Genomic DNA, 10109 nt, shown 5'->3' on the forward strand with positions numbered 1-10109 from the left:
CAGATGAGGGCATTTATCTCAGGCATCAGACTTCACCTTCTTTGAAGAATGAGTGCCTCTAAACGTTAGCATCAAGAGAGCTCATTTATACTATCTACTTCTCCAGAATCCTCTGGTACTTTAGAGAGAATTAAGGCAATGTTAATGAGCTAAGTGTTTATTCAGCCCTGGAAGAAATAACGGTGAAAGACAAAATCTGAACTCTGTTTAGATTTAGTCTGTACGGTATAATGATTTCACTTTTTTCAGATTTCATTTCTTTCTGGCATTCATATTGACAAATGTGCATGCACCGTTTCTTAACAAGTAACCAACTCTTAACGTTTAAATCATCCGTAGGGTTCTTTTTCCAGACACATGAAGGCTGCTTTACTTATCTCTGGAGTTCACTGTTACTAATGGGAAGTGGTTAGGAGATGATATAGTTGCTATTTTAAGACTGAATTTAATTTCAAGCAGGAGATATTTCAAATACAAAAGAGCATACCAAAAGATCTTTCTAATGGTTCAGCCGAGAGATTTGTAATACTTCACTGAGTGGGAAGAAAATTGTCTTGGTGATACTGGGAAGAGACTTTTCTTAATAAAATGGACTAAAATTTTAAAACTTAAGTTCAATTTATTTATATCTATAATAAAAATGTTCTGGGTTGTGGAAGAACTTGGCCATGCATCAGACTTTTTCACTTCTTGAATATTTTATACTTTATAATTACGTACACGGTGATTAATTTGTTAACACTGAACAGAGCTAAACAATCCTGGACGACTGATGTAGCACAATTATATAGACGAGATGACACCGTGTATTTACTTCACCATCGTCTCCTTTACTTCAGTGGTGACACCTGCATCGGTGGCATCATTTTCCCCTCTACTGACTCTATCTTCTGTGATCCTGTTTGATTGACTTATTCAGAAACACCTAGTTTCGTGTCAGATGTCTTAAAAAATATTTCCATTTAGAGACTTCTGTTACAGGCAAGCTGCCAGTCATAAGGCAAAGTAAGACTAGAAATGTGTGATCTTTCTGATTTGGGGTGTTCACCAATTGGCTATCTATTTCAAATATGTTTGTACTTGTGTGTATGTGCATGCATGTGGGGTGTGTGTGTGTGTGTGTGTGTGTGTGGTGTATGGTGTGTGCATGTGTGTGTATTTTTAGATTCATTTGACCTAATGTGAAGCATGTTGATGTCTTGTTATGTTTGTTGGAACCAAAGTCAAAGTAATTTATTTCTTATGGGAACTAGAGAGAACGAGTGGGTAGAACCTTGAAACTTGTGTCTTCTAGTGCAAGCTGGTGCAACACAGGAAGCTCGAGAGCTGGGAAGATGGACCATATATTATAAAAATAAGGTCAAGTGTCTGCCTCCAAAGCTGCTTGTCTTTTCATTGTTCTTGAACATTTCTAGACTTGTCAGTATTATCAAGATCCTTGCCTTTAAAAAAAAAAAAGATTTTATTTATTTATTTTTGTGAGAGAGAGAGAAAAAGAACACAAGCAGTGGGGAGAGGCAGAGGGAGAAGCAGACTGCCCACTGAGCAGGGAGCCCGATGTGGGGCTCGATCCCAGGACCCTGGGATCATGACCTGAGCCAAAGATAGACACTTAACTGACTGAGCCACCCAGGTGCCCAGATCCTTGCCTTTTGACATTTACATCCTTATATGACAGTCAGAGTTAAGAAAGACAGGAAAAAAGAAAAAGGAAGGAAAGCACTAAGGAAGAAATAGAGAAGGACTATTAGTAAATAACACACTACTCTAGAAAGAAGCCATATTATTGGATTAGTGAATAGTAGTGATATCATGGTAAGCATTAGCTTTAAAATTAAGTATGCTATAGTTGGAATATAGTAAGCTATCCCAGTGGAAACCAAATACTACTCTGATTTGGGGAGTTTGCTGATGCAGTAAGATCTTAATTTACCACCCTAACAGTGGGGCAGGGTCCCATAGATAATCCAAAACAGCTGATAATTCAAATATAATGCCTACTTAGTTTTGGAATGCATGGCGTGATTCTGTTTTTGAACATCAGTCAAGGCAATTCAATAAACATTTATTAAGCATATGCTCAGGACTGAATACTGTGCTAAATTATAATTCTAGATTCTGTCATCACTTAGTGACTCAACAAATATCCACTGAGCGGTGACTTTGTGTGAGGCATTTTGCTAGATGATGGCCAGACAGCTGTGACCAAGAAGATAGCTGTGGTTCCTGCACTCCTGGGGACTGCAATCTAATACATTCTAATACATTCTCAGTATCTATGACTGAGACCTCGACTGGGATATGCATTAACTCAGTCACTCCATCTACACAGTTGCTGGTGGTGGCAGACTTTCTTTTATTTTAAGATTTTTTAAATTTATTTGAGAGAGAGAGAGAAGGGGGGAGGGGCAAAAGGAGAGGGAGAGAGAATCTCAAGTAGACTCCATGCTGAGCCGGGAGCCCGATGCAGGGCTCAATCTCAGGACCCTGAGACTATGACCTGAGCTGAAACCAAGAGTCAGAGGCTCAACCGACTGAGCCACACAGGTGCCCTGGTGGCAGACTTTATTTATACTACCTAGAACCATTACCAAAGGAAGGACTTACTGGAGATTGAAAAATGGGTACAGTTTTTAAAGCTAGTGTAAGAGTCCTTTCTGAAAGAAAAGAGTAAAATTAATGTATTTATAATTCATTAACATTTTTGTGTGTGTGAGCTCTTTTTTTTAAACACAGTTCAGGCACTGGGATTATGGCAATGGGCACAGCAGACAAGAATCTCTGCCCTCAAGGAGTTTGCATTTTAGTAAGAACAATAGTACCAGTAATATATCTATGAAGTCTACAGATTTATCTCTAAAGTATTTCAAAGCTAAAATGTAAGCTCATCACTGAGCTGTTAATACATAAGAAGGTAGTAAAGCAAATTCGGGAAGTTCACAGGGAAGAACTTGTCACCCAAACAAGCCATTTTAATGCATTATTGTGTGTGTTCCTTGAGTTATAAAGGCAGGCAAAGTTACCCTGGGGATATGAGAGGCAAGAAAGTGCTGGTTAAAATTCAAGAGAAGACTTCTCTTTATCCCTTTTTCACTAGCTCCAGTTACAACTGCTTTAGTAGTAAGATCAAGTCGATTGATTTCTAACTATTTATAGGTGTACTAATAGTCACTAACACATTTAATGCCACATTAAATGCAAAAGGATTATTTTACACACATACGATACTTCTACCAAAATAAGAAAGATCAAAACTTTAGCTTCACATTTCTCAGGAGCACTGACTCCAGGGGCACATGTAATTTGATTCCTACCTTACATGGGTTTTAGGCAACTCATTTGAATTCCTGAGTGTCAGATCTGTCTGTTGTATCCTGGGGATTATAATATCAACTTCCAAGGGTTATTGGAAAGATTAAGCAACAGAATGAATGTGCCCAGCACAGGGAGAATCAGACACGTGGTGGGCATTTTGTTTGTTTGCTTCTGCCAAGTGGGACACAAAAGATCATCATTTCTGTGCTTAGTAATATTGATTTGATCAATTATCTAACTACCCAGCTGAATATCCAGGCTAGTGTTTTCTAAGAAATCTTTGAAAAGTCCAAAAGTGAATTCACAGAAACACGTCTTGGCCCTCTCTGAGGAATCTCAGAAGGTGACATGACATTTACACATGGAATGAAACTACTGGAACTTTTTTTTTTAAGATTTTATTTGTTTGTTTTAGGAAAAAGAAAGAGAGTGTGTGCATGAGTGGGGGGAGGGGCAGATGGAGAGGAAGAGGGAGAGGGAGAGAATCTCAAGCAGATTCTGTGCTGAGCCCGACATGGGGCTCAATCTTATGACCCTCAGATCATGATCTGAGCCAAAACCAAGAGTCTGACACATAACCACCCAGGCGCTCCAACTACTGGACCCCTAAAGAAGAAATAAGCTGGGTTTCTGGAAGTGTGAGATAGGACACCATAAACCAGATCAGATCCAACCACCAGCAGATCCTCACTGGAGGTGATATTGTCATCAGATAATAAGTTTTACACCTACTGAAGAGAGGAAGTCAGGCTCATTTTATCCATAACTACTACAGACACGGGACTAAGGATTGAGGGCTTTTTAAAAAAATTTTATTTTATTATGTTTTGTTAGTCACCATACATTACATCATTAGTTTTGGATGTAGCGTTCCATGATTCATTGTTTGCGTATAACACCCAGTGCTCCATAAGGATTGAGGGCTCTTCAGGGTCAAAAATGTATGAATACAAAAACAAATCTGCAAAAATGAAAAATACATGTTTATCAAATGCCTACAAAAGAAGACAAGTCAACTAATCAACTGCATTTATGTTGGGTATATTTTAATAGGCTTGATATATTAGGGGGTGGATCCTCCAAAAGTAAAAGAGCCTATGTGAGACAAAAATCTAAAAATGAAGACAGCTCTATTGTATCAAAAAACAAAGGTAAGCTTTGAAATACTTGAAAGACCCTTTGAGCCTTAAGTGATGGCTTGTGTTCATATGGAATTCTGAAGATTTTGTGTGTCTATTGAAGAGATTTAGGCCTTCTTACTTCTGTGTTTTACCCCATCTATTTCAAGTACCCCCTCCACTCCATTTCTACCCTTAATTACAAATATAGAATCCTTCTGAAATAAGCCCTTACTGTGAAAGCCAAGTGTGGGGTGCTGGATATTCTCTGGTTGCCCTTCTATACACTTCTTACCCCTTTCCATCCTATCTTGGGCCCTAAGAGGCTGAGCCCTAGAGGGGTCCTCCCTTGCCTCTGGCTTCTGGCACTGGGATTATAGCAGCCCAAGGGAAATGCTGGCAGGAGAGAGTTTAGGATATTAATTCGCTAGGATCTCTCCTTGCCTGGCTATAGTTTGGCCATGGCCTTCATTTGCCATGGCCATGCTCCTCCTGTCAGGGACCCCTTTCCCCTTTCCTACAGGTACTTTCTTTGGGTTCCAGTAACTGCTCCATTCCCATGTTTCTAACTAGGGCTTTGTACTGTTGCTATTCCCAAAGCTCTTTGCCATCCCTGTTAGTGTTCATGAACCTGCCCACACCTTGTAATAGTCCTTCACTAAACCCTCTGCAGTTGTGCTCTTGAGTTGTATGTGTTTCCTGCCCTGACTATGACCTGACCTTGTATGGAGGCAATAATAAAAACTTCTCTCCTTCTTAAGATAAACAAACCTAAGCATTTCTCTCCATTGCTAGATAATTGTCTCAATTCCCAATAGACTTCTTCCTTATCCCTTTTTCCCTCCAGGCAGCTCATATTTTTAACATTAAGTTCGGACTTCCATTCCTTTCCCTCTCCCTCCCTCCCTCCCTCCCTTCTTCTTTTCTTCCTTTCTTTCCTTCTCAAGTGATTTTCAAATGTCTTCCACGTACCAAGAACTATGGGGGATACAGAAAATGTAATGTCTTTCTCTTAGATATTAGTTGGAAAGACAAGAGAGCTATGTAACAATGCAAGGAGACACAATGAAAGGAAAGGGTCAAAATGGTTGCTAGAGACACTAAGTGCTCAGAAACACAGTGATGGAGGAGGGCAGTACAGGGTGTTAACAAAAAGCAGAACTTCTCATGGAGAGGGTAACTTGGGGTGGTGTTTTTATTTCAAAAGTATTGAAGTATTTCAGCAAAACCACAAAAAATAGATAAGAGAAATGGAAATAAAGAATACCTTTCAGAGAAAATAGGAACAAAGTAGAAGACAAAAACCACGTCAAAGAACAACATAAATTCGCAAACCAACATGCCACGATATTTGTTATAGTTGATCTTCAGGTAGGAATGGGAATTTCCTGGAAGTTAATTAAAAACAGAAGCATAGGGCACCTGGGTGGCTCAGTTGGTTGAGCGACTGCCTTCGGCTCGGGTCGTGATCCTGGAGTCCCGGGATCGAGTCCCGCATCGGGCTCCCTGCTCGGCAGGGAGTCGGCTTCTCCCTCTGACCCTCCCCCCTCTCGTGCTCTCTCTCTATCTCATTCTCTCTCTCAAATAAATGGATAAAATAAAAAAAAAAACAAAAAACAGAAGCATAATTCTCAATAGAGAGAAGGAAGCACACCAATTTCTTGAGGAAATTGAGTGCAATTTTTCTAACACTGAATTTTAAAGATAAGCCATGTACAACTTTCCAAGAGGGGGTACTGACTGATATACAGAACATAAGTGTTTAACAATATATTTAGAGCAGATGTAGTGACCTAATTTATATGTTGATATTTTTGGTGAAAGCTTTTAACAAAATCCAGGGCATAACACTAAAAGGCAATTCACCAAATGCAACTGAATGAGGGACTAAGGAAATATAGTCCAAGTTCTAAAAAATAAGAATGGGAGTGGGGCTCCAGCCCCTGATTCATGGGTAGGATTTATAACATGCCAAAGATCTTGGGTAACTATCACCTCTCTCAGGTGTTCCTCCGATAAGAATTGAAACTGAAAGCCAAGAATACTCTGGTTAGGATCTTGATGTTCTGTGTGGTTGACAGACAAGTGATTAATGTTATCTTTAGGAGTGTTTAACAAAGATCACATTCCTTGTTGTAAAGGTTTCCACATTTTCTCACTGGCATTAACAATCACAACTTCACATTTACCGAGTAATTTATATTTTTTGTAAATAAAACCACTTCGTTTGATCATTATCGTCTTGGAGTGTAGATATGAATTTAGAATGGTCCTTAGAGATGCCAAGTGGATCTTCTCTTTGTAAATGTGCGAGAGGCAAGCAAACACCCTGGGGAAGGTCAACTTGAAATGCAAATACATCTCTCCCAGTGTCAGAACCTGCTGCTCCATGAGAAGGCTAAAGGCACTTGCTACGTGTTTTTCAGGAGTCCACGACATGAATTGGCTTTGAAGATGAAGCCATGTCATGTGTCAGTATTAGAACCTGCCTAGTCAAGATAACTGCCTCAAACCTCTGTTTCTAAGACTCGTTTAAAGATGTTAGGAGATAATATTTGGCAGTAGGGATGAGCAGAAATAACCACTAGAGAAAGAAACTAAAGTGATTAGTCAATTTAAGCATTTGATCTTCAAAGTTCTGAGGGTCAAAAGGCTGTGCGTATCCATAGAATAAATCCAGTAGGGTGCCAAATGTTTACATAGTAGGTTCTTGACATTGAGAGATTTAATGTTTGTGAGTTCGACACATTGTAAGTATATTCACACTGTTGGAATCATGGCTGTTAATTTTGAGGAAATGTGAATTTGAATCATGTGTATAACACAGCTGTGTACCAGAGCGTCACTTGCTAATAAGTGAGCCTATAGCACTTGAGAGGCTCATTAATGTGTGGCTTTAGTTCTCTACTTGTGTTACATAGAATTGTATTACATGATAAAAAACACTTGTTCTAGGAATTTGTAATAGAAAATATTCACTGAAAGCAACATATGTCTGCCAGTGGGGAGTATTTATACTGATAATAATAGACCTCTTGAAAAACAAGAATAATGGTAAAAGGGAACTTGCTTTTACCAGAAATTACAACATACTATAAAACTACAGAAACCACACTGCAAGGTACTGACACAGTAATATAAAAGTAAATTATTAAGTAGAGAGTCCAGAATTGATCTAAGCAAATCTGAGGAATTAATCTATGATGGTTTTGTTCATAATGGTGCTGACATTACTGGAGATTTATTTAGAAGAAAGCACCTCACACCATGTAAAATAAATCTCAAATGGATTAAATATCTAAAAGTAAAAATAACATAATAAAATACAATAACAACTTATAGGAATATATCTGTGGAACCTCACAGGTTGGAGAAACTATCTTAAGCAACACTGGAAACTCAGATGCTTTAAGAAAAACACTAAGCACTGCACCAAGTAAATAATTTTGTACGGCACAATCTACCCTGGTCAAATTCCAAAGATTGAAGGAATATTTGCCTGTATATGTCAGTAAAGGGTTGAGTGCCTCAAAACACAGAGGTATAAGTATAAAAATGTTTTTTTTAGCACTGTTTGAAGTGGGAAAATTTTGGAAATAATCTAAATGTCAGTCAACAGGGAATGGCTGAATGATTTATGGTATAAGCATGGTATGACTATTATCCAGCAGTTAAAGATGAGTTAGACCCACCCACATAGTACCCCAGAAAGATGGCCATGACAGTAGGTGAAAACCAAGTTGCAGAATGATATACAATGCATATCATTGCAGGTCACAGCAATCTGTCGCAGTCATCTGACTTGTTTGTCATTGTATGTATGTTCTGCTATTTTCTTGATTATTACCTGATTCTCCTGCTGGGCTGTAAATTCCATAAATTTCTTAAGCAACAAAATCTGTTTAGTTGGCCTTTAAATCCCCGACTCTTGGTACAGTGCTGTACTAGACAGAAGATGATCATTACATATATGTTTAATGAAAATTCGTGGTAAACTTCTGGAATGATACAGAAAAATTATTAAGAGTGATTTTCTTAAAAAAAAAAAGAAGATAGCAGGAGGGGAAGAATGAAGGGGGGTAAATCGGAGGGGGAGACAAACCATGAGAGACGATAGACTCTGAAAAACAGACTGAGGGTTCTAGAGGGGAGGGGGGTGGGGGGATGGGTTAGCCTGGTGATAGGTATTAAAGAGGGTACGTTCTGCATGGAGCACTGGGTGTTATGCACAAACAATGAATCATGGAACACTATATCAAAAACTAATGATGTAATGTATGGTGATTAACATAACAATAAAAAATAAAAAAATGTGGTGTATATATACACAATGGAATATTATGCAGCCATCAAAAGGAATGAAATCTTGCCATTTGCAACGACATGGATGGAACTGGAGAGTGTTATTCTGAGCGAAATAAGTCAATCAGAGAAAGACATGTATCATATGACCTCACTGAGGTGAGGAATTCTTAATCTCAGGAAACAAACAGAGGGTTGTTGGAGTGGTGGGGGTGGGAGGGATGGGGCGGCTGGGTGATAGACATTGGGGAGGGTATGTGCTATGGTGAGCGCTGTAAATTGTGCAAGACTGTTGAATCACAGATATGTACCTCTGAAACAAATAATACATTATATGTTAAAAAAAAGAAGAAGAAGAAGATAACAGGAGGGGAAGAATGAAGGGGGGGAAATCGGAGGGGGAGATGAACCATGAGAGACGATGGACTCTGAAAAACAAACTGAGAGTTCTAGAGGGGAGGGTGGTGGGGGGATGGGTTAGCCTGGTGATAGGTATTAAAGAGGGCACGTTCTGCATGGAGCACTGTGTGTTATACACAAATAATGAATCATGGAACACTACATCAAAAACTAATGATGTAATGTATGGTGATTAACATAAGATAATAAAAAAATGTTTTCATGGGAAAACAAAACAACAACAACAACAACAACACGATATTTTTGGCCCTCTCAACTCCCGTGAGCTCCGGATTCACTTTTCACCATCTACTTGGTATCGCTGAGAGGATCCTAAACTCAAAATACCTAGATTGAACTCCTTATAAATCTGTTCCTCTTCTTGATTTTTCTCCCTTAGTAAGGTCACGTTCTACCCAATCACCCAACTTAGAGCACTGGGAGTTGTTATTCTTCACTCTCCCTCATATCTGCTTCCGAGAGGTCAATAAATGGTTCTAATTCTGCCACCTAAATATATCCTGAATCTTTGTGATTCTGTTAACCACTGCCACCCTCAGATCTTTATTTCTCGCTTGTATGATTGGATTTAGTTCTTAAGTGTCCTTGACCACCTCCAATCTAAATTCCACACCAAAACTCAAACGAGCACTCCACAATACAAGTTTCCTATCGCTTCCCTGATTTAAATCTTCGGCAACTCTTGGGAAGTCTGCATTGCTTGATAGACCAACCGAATCCATTTTCCTCCACTTCTGACTTTCTGGTCCCCCGTTTTCACTTTGCGCAGCTGATGGTCAGGTGCAGCACTGCATACAACAGTGATTGACATGAACTGAGTGCTTGTTATGAGCTGAATTGTGTCCTCCTCCCCTCCCACAGTTCATATGCTGAAATCCTAAAGCTAGTACCTCAGACTGTGACTGTATTTGGAGATAGAGACTTTAAAGAGGTAATTCAGTTAAGATGACGTTA

The sequence above is a fragment of the Zalophus californianus genome, chromosome 3 (assembly GCF_009762305.2).
Source record: "Zalophus californianus isolate mZalCal1 chromosome 3, mZalCal1.pri.v2, whole genome shotgun sequence".
In the NCBI taxonomy this organism is placed as follows: Eukaryota; Metazoa; Chordata; class Mammalia; order Carnivora; family Otariidae; genus Zalophus; species Zalophus californianus.